Raw genomic sequence first — 11,113 nt, forward strand, 5'->3', positions numbered from 1 at the left:
ATTTCAAGTTGAAGTTGCATAAATACAAAGCACATGCCAAGGTACCATGTATCTGGCATGATGCCAAACCATATAGCTAATTGTTACTCATATGGTAATTGGCTAACTCCTCTAATTACTCTAATAATGTGCAACCACCTCAGTACAATAACAAAGCATATTACACTAGTAACAGTAACAAAAATTCAGTATTGTATGTTTTACAATTCGTTTACATGACGCACGAGCAAAGTAATACAGCTGACGACTGTCACGACTTCCGCCGAAGTCGGGTCCTCTCCTTGTTCGGGCGGCGCTCGGCGGTCAGCGTCGCCGGTCTTCTAGCCATCATCGATCCACTTTTCATTTTCCATGTGTTTTGTCTTTGTCACGGTTGTCGTAGGGTAAAGTGGACCAAGACACAGCGGGGAAATGTGCACTCATTATCTTTTATTAAATGGACAAGAAGATGAACCAAAACAACACGTACACAAAAAACCACAACGACAAATAACAGGCCGGTAAGGCACAGAGCTATACACAGCACAATCTCCCACAAATACTAAAACAAACACATACCTATTTATAGAACCCTCAATCAGAGGCAACGAGAAAACACCTGCCTCCAATTGAGGGTTCAACCCCCAATAAACTAAACATAGAAATACAAAGAACTAGACTAAACATAGAAATACATTAACATAGAACAGTGCCCAAATCCCCGTAATAATAAATCAAACACACCACTAAACACACAACCACCCCGAACCACATAAAACAAATACCCCCTGCCACGTCCTGACCACACTACAATAACAAATAACCCCTATTACTGGTCAGGACGTGACAGTACCCCCCCCCCCCCCCCCCCCCTAAAGGTGCAGACCCCAGATGCACCTCACACAAATAAACAAAATAACCCCAAAACAAAAAGAAATCCCCTAAACTAAAGGGAGGGAAGGGAGGGTGGCTGCCGACGGCTCCTGTGCTACACCCCCCCCCCCCCCCCCTATACTGGAGGTGGCTCAGGCTGAGGTCTACTTCCCCCACCCAACCTGTCCACCCCTGCTGAATGCTCAGGGCTGTAGAGTGTCTCTGGGAGCTCCGGACTGTAAGCCGACTCTGGAAGCTCCAGACTGTAGGCAGACTCACTCGGTTCCGGACTGTAGGCAGACTCACTCGGCTCCGGACTGCAGGCAGACTCGCTCGGTTCCGGACTGCAGGCAGACTCGCTCGGTTCCGGACTGCAGGCAGACTCGCTCGGTTCTGGACTGCAGGCAGACTCACTCGGTTCCGGACTGCAGGCAGACTCACCCGGTTCCGGACTGTAGGCAGACTCACTCGGTTCCGGACAGTGGGCCGTCTCTCTTGGTTCCGGACAGTGGGCCATCTCTCTTGGTTCCGGACAGTGGGACGTCTCTCTTGGTTCCAGACACTCTGGACGAGGCACTGTTGCCGGATACCGTGGAGACGGTAAAATAGTACAAATAAAGAAAAACCCTGGAATGAGTAGGTGTGTCAACTTTTGACTGGTACTGTATAATTACATCAATTTCTGAAAGTGCTGGTAATGCATTCAGATTTGTAGCACCTGAAGCATGCACAGAACCATGTTAAAACGTGCACAAGCTCGGCAAGTATGCATGAGTCTCCTTCATGTATTTTTGTCTTGTTGGCATACTTCAGGTGATTCAAAATCTCAATGCCCTACCAGCGCTTTGGAAAGTTGATGTAATTATACTTTCCTGTGGATATACTGTCTCCCATTCCTACCACGAAAAGGACCAACCACACAGGCAACCTGCAAACTGCGTTAAAATATAATTTTATTTAACATTCTGGCTTGTAGAGGTCGTGAGAGAAAACGTACCTGTTTCAAACGCTAATTTCTGCGCGACGTAGAATATTATGCAATTCAACAAAGGGGTTTCCAGGCAAGCTACTTCCTAGCCCATTCAGTACTAGCTAGCTACTTCCTAGCCTATTCAGTACATTCTTGGGCTAATTACATCTTAGCTGCTTAGCTCGTTATTTTACTTGCATAGGGAACTAGCTAGCTATGTAAACCAGCTCAACTAGAATTGTACCAAGGTAGATAGTGTGCCACTCATGCCTTTAGGCCAGGCAACCCTGTTCCTGGAGTGCTGCAGGTACTGCAGAATTTTGTCCCAACTAGGCACTACACTAGATCAACTGAGCTAATTTATCAGTTAATTGATTGACTAAATTCAACACACCTGATATTCCAGCTTGGTTAAATCAAAAACATGAAGTGCCTGCAGCACTCCAGGACCAGGGTTGCCTACCCCTGCTTAGGCTATATTCTGTCAAATTGGATCCCGAAGACCTTGCCAACAAGTTGCCAGAAGATACCGACACTACCGTTACGCTTGTTTGAACTGGGGTCGGAATGTAATCATGGTTAAATTAAGACAGTGTGGAGCCTGGGTGACATATGGGTCAGAAAACGTATAAGAATACTGTACTTTAAATTTGACCTTTAACCACACCGCACCATCAAGAATATTGAAATACTGCTAGTTTTCCCAGAACTGACCTTTTCGTCCTAGTTAGCAGTAGCTAGTTAGCAGTAGCCACTGCAGCCATTTTGAAATGGCAGTGTCAGCTAATCGGCTCCTTTGTTCAACGCAACGTGCCATTCCATAATGGCTGCTGTGGCTAATACTAGCTAGCATGAGGGGGAAAGGGCAGTTTTCCGGGAAAACTAGAAGTAGTTCAATTTTCTCATTGGAGCAGTGTGGATAAAGGTAACATTTGTGCAGTGGCATATCCCATCCCTGCAATGAGGTACTTTTTACGACCCATATCTCGCGCCAGCTCCACAGTGTCTTAATGTTTACCATGATTGCTTTCTGACCCCAGCACAGCTCAGTGCAAACAAGACTAATGGTAGGGGCGGAATCTTCTGGCAAGTCAACAAGCAGTCTGTGATGAGGGTAAAAAAGATCCTAATAAACAACAACAATCAACGTGTGTGCAACATGTTTCAACAGCAGTATCCCTTGTCTTTCAGGTCTTATGCAAGGTTGCATGGCACCCCATTTAGTGTAAGCTTGACTTTCAGGCAACTATTTTCCCTGTATGCAAAGAAGGGGGAAGCAGCATAGTAGTTTCTCTTTGTCAACATGCATAGTGGTTTGATTTACTCACTCACTTTACTATGGGGTTATATCAGATGTGTGTTCATGTATTTGATTAATAAGGTTACCTCATTACCTCACGCCGTTTAACTAGTTTGCTTGCTGACACGGATGGCCAAGCTCTAATACTGTTTCTTCCCTCTTTGCAGCAATATGTTTCTTGAGCCGTGAAAACCACTTCCGTATCTCGAGTTCATTATTTTCCACAGAAGGCCACACAGCAAAGGCAATTTAAGTGTGTGTCCATTGTTTGCTGTCTTTGTGACACTTTTCATCAAGCTTGACCATTTAAGACCTGGCATTGTGTGAGGATGAGGCTCAGTGAAATCAAATTAAGCATGCATGGCTTGTCTGTGTGCAGGTGTACTTGTTGAAACCTCTGGAGAACCTGAGGAGCTACGTTAATAACCGTCTACCGCTGGTCATCTTTACGGTCAGCGTCAGCACCGTGGCCATAGCCTTCCTCACCATCGGCTACTTCTTTAAGATCAAGGAGATCAAACCCCCAGAGATGACTGAGGTAGGAGGGACACTCACCTCCCACTGGTACATCAATGCTGCCGTTTATTACAGGAACAAAGACAAAACCCATGGAGTCGGAGGATTTCTGAAGCTGAACTATACCTGGCTGTCATACGTCAAAGTTATTGGCTCATTTAGCCAAGCTCATTTAATGAATTGTGACGTGATCATCACAATTAACTTAACCATACTATTGGTGATGATTAATTTCAAAAGAATCAACAGCCATAAGCTTTGCTATTCAAGACCAGAGCTACAGATGGATAGATGTATGACTCTGTCCCCTCCCATTCTTTTCCAGGATTGGAACACCTTCCTGCTGCGCTTCAACAAGATCGACTTCTACGTGTTGGAGAAGGAGACGCTCAAGCACAGCCTGAACGAGTCAACCACACCGGAGAGCATGGTGACCAGCAGCCAGGCACGCTCCAGCACCCAGGCCCGCTGCTGTTGGAGGATCCGGACCCCATCAACATCTCTGTGCCTATCACCCTCACCCTGGACCCACTGAGGCCCTTCGGGGGCTACTCGCGCAACATCACCCACCTCTACGCCACCGTGCTGGGGGGCAAGTTGGCCTGGCCGGTGAGTCCACTTGCTTCTTCAGTCCCTACTTCCTCCACATGGTACAGTGGCTGTGCCCGATTATCCATACTACATACTTAAGCAGCTTACTATGTACTCATCGTCACATACTATTTAGCACGTACCGTTTAGTAAGAACTATGCCACAGCCATAATGCACTATGCCACAGCCACAACGCAGTAGCGGCCCTGATTGGCTGAGTAGGTGGGGAAGTTTAGTACACACAAACTTTTCAAATCAATAGGCTATTGCACAAAAGAAAGTGGACAGTAGGGTGCATCGCAAATTCAGAACCACTGGAGAGAAACATAATAAACTAAAGCACTGATCATTGGGAACGAGATCAGAATGACTGTAGTACGTAGAGAGAAATATATTAAAATGTTATATATATTTAGTATCATTTTAATATATATTATATTGACTATATATATAGTATCATTTTAATATATTTCTCTCTACGTACTACAGTCATTCTGATCTCGTTCCCAATGATCAGTGCTTTAGTTTATTATGTTTCTCTCCAGTGGTTCTGAATTTGCTCATTGTAAGCCGGCTACTTGTTCCACTTCATAAATCAACTAGGCTTCTTTTCATTTAAAAGTTTCAATTTGCTGGCCATAAAAATCTGTATAGCCTTCTCCCGTTAGAATGAACGATATGCGTCTTCTAGTGATCTATTGATAGGACAGGCGCCTGTCAGTCACAAAGTGAGTGATGACAGGAAAACTGCTGGTTTGTCAGTCTGCTGTCTATCAGTCAAATTATTTTTTATGGAGGAGGGAGAGCATGATACTTATTCATCGTCTCCTGTGAGTGAATTTACACATCCCATGAAATGTACAGTGTATTCGGAAAGTATAGCCCACGTATTGTGTGTAGATTTATGAGGAAACAAATGTATTTAATCTATTCTAGAATAAGGCTGTAACGTAACAAAGTGGAAATAGTCAATGGATCTGAGTACTATCCGAATGCAAGTGGTAACGAGAGTTGAAATCCACTTAATTATTGCTTTGGGTCACATTCCCATTTTTCTTTTGTGTGTTTTATTGGCCTATACAGCCTTCGAGTCGGGGCGCATATGCTATTTTCTGTGCTTTGATTGTGTGACTAGTTTTTATAAAGGGTGTCGAACTGACTGAATCAAGCATTTAAAAAAAAAACATTTTCTTGCAATTGTATGTTGTTTCTCAACAGGGAATTCATATTTACCTGACAGAACAACCATTTTTTTTCTTTGATTTTTTTTCCACAAACTAAATTGAAAGTGTAGACTAGATTTAGTTTTTTTCCACAATAAATTCAAATTGAGAGTACACTAGACACATTGGTACACTAATCTACTGCCTTCTCTCAAAATCCCACCCACAGTGATTGACTGGCAGGTCTGAAACCCTACCAACTCTGACTGAAACATCCTCTATTTGGTTGGCTACTCCATGTATTTACGGAAAACACTGGAATATCATTTGTCCTACGGTCCAAGGCAACATTTGTATTAAATTGAGCTTTATCAAACTCAATACTAAGCATTGAGGTGAAACGTCATGGTCCAGAGTTTTTACATGACCAAGTAACCTGACCATAACAAAATAGAATGGAACAGGGCCCGGTATTAAATGTTGCCTTCCAGGCAACCGCCCCACTGCATCCCAGAGACGTACACCAACGCCACGTCCTTTTGCAAGATCTTCACCGCGACTCGGACACCAAGTACACACAGGACTAAAACCAGTTCAGATGCAGCCTGTATATGTGGGTGACCTGGCTGAGGGTTTTAAAAAAATAATTAAATGGAGCCTTAAACTTAGAGGTGTTTATACAGTGGAAAACAACTATGAACGTGATGATCAAAATGAGTCCTTCAAGAAGAAAAGTACTGTTTTTTGGTACATGGCTTGGATATAGGCTCTAGTTTCGTTTTATTATGACTAAATGACTTCATATTAGGGATTGGCATGAGTAATTGAGTATTCAAGCTTTAACCAGAGCGACAAATAATTTTAATACTGTAAACCTTTTGGGTGGAATGTGCTTTGTGGCTGTGAATTTTTTTCTTGAAGTCTACATTAATTTGCTTTGACTCTGGTGTTCCATTTCTACATATGCATTTGAGAGGTACAACAAAAAAGAAACTAAACCAAGCATCACACTCAGTGTTGCCAACTCCTCAGTAAGGAAAGTAGCTATTGGCTGTCCTAGAAGTCGCTAAATGATGTCATCACATAATTTGCATAATTTGCCATGTGCATGTAATTGTGATGGACGCTGTAGGAGAGAGGAATAACGTCGTGGGAGAGACAAAAAGTGAGTAAAAAACGCCCTAAATATGTTTAGAACTATAAATGAACTTTTTTCTGTCGATTCTTGATATTTTTAATGTCACAATTCCAACCCTCTTCTTTATCCGGGCTTGGGACCGGCAAAAGTGACCCAAAAGAGACACTCTGGCGGAGTTATTTAATTTTTTTACTTTTTGTTTTTTAGTTTAGTTTTCTTAATTTGGTTTGGTTTTTAACCTTATGGTCCACAAGTCACAGTAAAACATTTAAAAAAAAATAAAAAATTGTATACAATCTACATTAACAATCTAAATGGACCAAAAAGAGACAATAGAAAAAACTGTCAATGGCAATGTGAGACAATTATGGTAACAAGTCTGGCCTTGGCCTGGCTGTGATTTATTTAGAATTCAAGGCACACTTAACCAGCATGGCTACCACAGCATTCAGCAGTGATACGCCATCTCATCTGGTTTGTGCTTAGTCCCACTATAATTTGTTTTTCAACAGGACAATGACCTAACACACCTGCAGGTTGTGTGTGCTATTTGATTAAGGAGGAGAGTGATGGAGTACTGCATCAGATGACCTGGCCTCCACAATCACCTGACCTCAACCCAATTGAGATGGTTTGGGATGAGTTTGACCGCAGAGTGCAGGAAAAGCAGCCAACAAGTGCTCAGCATCTGTGGGAACTCCTTCAAGACTGTTGGAAAAACATTCCAGGTGAAGCTGGTTGAGAGAATGCCAAGAGTGTGCGAAGCTGTCATCAAGGCAAAGGGTGGCTACTTTGAAGAATCTAAAATCTAACATATTTTTTCATTTGATTAACACTTTTTTGGTTACTACATGATTCCGTATGTGTTATTTCATAGTTTTGATGTCTTCACTATTATTCTATGTAGAAAATAGTCAAAATAAAGAAAAACCCTTGAATGAGTATGTGTCCAAACTTTTGACTCGCCGTTCGAGTACTTCATATATCTTGAATGAGTGATTTATCTTCCTTGTGTTTTCTCTCCAATTAAATGTTATAATGCATTCAGAATGGCATCTGTAAATCTAAATCCCCAAGTGCACATTAGCTAATATGGTTCTAATGACTAAATAATGTGCTTTTGCAATATTACACTATTTGCAATTCAATTACATTTTACTTTAACCAGATTTGTCCTAGGGGAGTACTATGATAATTCAGTTACTAACCAGTTTTTCGAAAACATTCTTTATATTTGAAATTACGATGAATGGGGGGGTTCGGTTGGCTTTTTTGATTGATGAAATGGCCAGGTTCCAAGTACACTATTTTCGTCCTTCATGAGAAAGTGTTTACCTGACGCTAAGGATATGTCTCTCTTTGCAGGACGACCACTCGCTCATCAATCTGCACCTAATGCACACCAGCTACTTTCTATTTGTGATGGTCATCACCATGTTCTGTTATGCAGTCATCAAGGGCCGGCCAGGGAAAGTACGGACAACCACCAATCACGACTTCTGCCCTGAAAAGGTCGGTGTAGGGTGAAGTTGGCCTTAGACTGATCTTAGGTCAGTTTAGGATTTTGCTCACTAATGGTTAAAGTTTGGGGAAGGGGTAGCTATTCCTAGATCTGTATCTCGGCGAAACTTCATGCAAGACCAAAAAAGTACAACACAATGCAATATATAGCAAAACACAGCTGGTCACCTTTATCGCATTACAGCCATTGTGAAAAGATCTAGCTCAGACAAATCTCTCGGGTAACACTGGCTAGCCTTGTTTTGTTCACCGACTGATAACACTGAGATTTCCAGGGGTCAGATGACCGTATCCATGACAGAGCATTCCTGAAATGCCTGCGCACTATGAAAATCGGGTTGTTCCTGTTTTTACAGTTGACTCGGTTCAGTAAGGAATTTCCACAACACTTTGTTATTCAGGATAAAATCCCTGGGGATCTTATTTGCACGCTGTGACAGACTAGTAGGTTAGAGGGATGATTCTGTAGTGACATTAATTTTATTTTTCTCTCATCAGGTGGCCCTGTCAGAGGGGTAAGAAGAACTCTAGGATCTCCACCATAACGGAACTATAGCTGAGGAGAAGGTAGAAGAAGAAATAATGTCCAGTTGCCTACTGAACCCTGAAAAAAAATACAGGGGTGCAAAACTCTGAATGCATTTCTCTGCAATGTTGGGTCACTCCAACCAAAGACATATAAGTGCCTGTATCTACTGTGTAAATATTTGTAGGAACTCTTGAATTCAGTACAGAAACAGTTTGCCTGAAACCCCATTGGTGACAAATGCGATATCAGCAAAGCAAGTCCTGACGTGAAACTGTCACCTGTCTTTGTACCATTTACTTCCCACATTGGACCCTTGCATAATCGTCAGGGGAAATAGAAGTTCCTGTGAAAATCCATGTGTTGTGTATGGTGAAAAGCCTTTGGTTACCTCGACATCGGGCCGTCGTCACACTGAAATATGATTTCTCTTCCCTCTGTGTTCATCATTCACTTGTGTGTTCTTGAGTGGTTTATTCTTGCTTGCATTCTGATAGTCTTGCAAAGGTAGTCTTGCTCTGGCACCAATTTTCTGGCACCAATTTTGTGTGTGTGTGGAAGGAAATAAAAGCAGGCTTACTCGCCTCAGGAGTGTTGGAGGTCACAAGCCTTATATAGCACCTGGAAGTTACTTTTTAACTGACAAGAGGCCTGGCTATGTCAAATGGACTTCTGGAAAATTGGTTGCCACAATATGGTGCAAATGTCAAACTCCATCTTCTTCCTTTTTACAACCAACTTTTTGTTTTACTCCAACTTTCTTCCATTAAGATGAGCTTGTTACTTCAAATTAAGCTTGTGTGATGCTGCTGACTTCAAAGCATGTCATACATAGCAGAAAGAATTCCCTTTTTCCTTGAATTGTGTATGCTGACGACAGGTATACATGTTCATAGTTGGTTGTGCTCTATTTTAAGCACTCTCAGTTATTTATGTTTTAATGTGTGTTCTAGAGATGGAAAAGTGTGTCTGTGTAATAGTAGAATGATTTACAGTATCTGACAAGTGATTCACTGGCAATGATTAATCAATTTTTGATTTACCTCTTTTACAATTGTATTTTGTTTCGTTGATACACTTACGGAATGTACTTTTAAAAGCAACGCCATTTACAACCGCGATGCAGCATTACAACTATGATAATCAAATGTAAAAGAAATTCCAATCATTTTGAAATGTGATGTACCTTTTTTATTATTTGTTTTGTCAGCCTTTAGGGTAAACTTTCCAGTTTGAGGGGCAGAACAGTATTCTCATAGTTTTATGTTGCAATAAGTTCCATTTTGAAATTCCTTATTTTTCATGTCAATTAATTTATCAAAAGCAAGTCAGTACTAGCTTCTTGTGTTGTTTCATTTGCATGTGATTGATTTGATCCCTTTTATCATTTTGAAATGGGTTTAAAGGTGGCCCCCTAGTGGCACATTGACCTAAGAGATCCTGGTTCGAGACCAGACACTGTCGCAGCCGGCTGTGACCGGGAGAATTTGCCCAGAGTCGTCCGAGTTAGGGGAGGGTTTGGCCACCAGGGATGTCCTTATCCCATCGTGCTCTAGCGACTCTTGTGGCGGGCTGGGCGCATGCAAGCTGCCACGGTCGCCAGGTGTACGGTGTTAGTGCCGACACATTGGTGTGGCTTCCAGGTTTAAGGGGCATTGTGTCAAGAAGCGGTGCGGGTGAGTTGTGTTTCAAAGGATGCACGGCTCTCGACCTTCGCCTCCTGAATTGGGAAGACAACAAAAAAGATGGGTTTAAAGGATGCTGTCAAATAACCTTGGTTTACTTATAGTAATTCATGGAGTGTGGCATTCAATACATGCTTCCCCCTCCATAGCACTGCATAATCCCACTATCTTCTCTCTGTCTTGATAGTTCTGAAGTTCATAAGTCTTCATGTTAAGGTTGAGAGTATGCAGCTGTAGGTATCCTTTTTGTCTAGTTCAGGTGTGTCAATCATACGGGTGGTTTAAATGTTATTTTTATTTATTTATACTCAAACTACCCATGAGCGGCATTGAAATCGTTAGCTTGAGTAAAAAAAAAAAAAAGACACTAAATCAAAACTGTATAGAAATTATATTGGACCTACATTTATGCTTCTCTTTAATCTGTCTAGCTAAATCACCAAAACAAAAGCTAGGCAGTCAGGGAGCATCGAACGATGGATAGAGGACTATTTATTTTGTCTTTTTTGGACGCTGAGGAAATGTAACCAATTTTCAGTGCGGTCCTCCAGCCCCCAGTGATGGCCGAATACCACCCATGGGGCAAAATGATATTGACAGCCCTGGGGCTGAATATATTGCATTTTAACTACATTGTAGTGTGTCACTTCATTACAGAGTAAGGACAGAGTCCTAGGGTGATATGAATTAAGAGAAAGATGAAAAGAGAGGCATTGAGTTTTAAGCCCAGCAACCATTAATTGGAATGCCTATCATTTCCTACCTATCATGTTGTGTCCTTTTCGTCCCTGTGAGAAATGCTTTCCCATTTGTAAGATTGCCTTAATATTACCTTGTTGTTTTTGTCCTA

At 42.0% G+C, this 11,113-nt stretch overlaps 1 pseudogene; it reads left to right on the forward strand.

The window, feature by feature from the left end:
- The first annotated feature begins 2,397 nt into the window (after positions 1-2,397).
- On the forward strand, positions 2,398-8,571 carry LOC106567600 (transmembrane protein 248-like; annotated as a pseudogene).
- The last annotated feature ends 2,542 nt before the right edge of the window (positions 8,572-11,113 follow it).

This window comes from Salmo salar, chromosome 13 (genome assembly GCF_965601325.2).
Source record: "Salmo salar chromosome 13, fSalSal1, whole genome shotgun sequence".
In the NCBI taxonomy this organism is placed as follows: domain Eukaryota; kingdom Metazoa; phylum Chordata; class Actinopteri; order Salmoniformes; family Salmonidae; genus Salmo; species Salmo salar.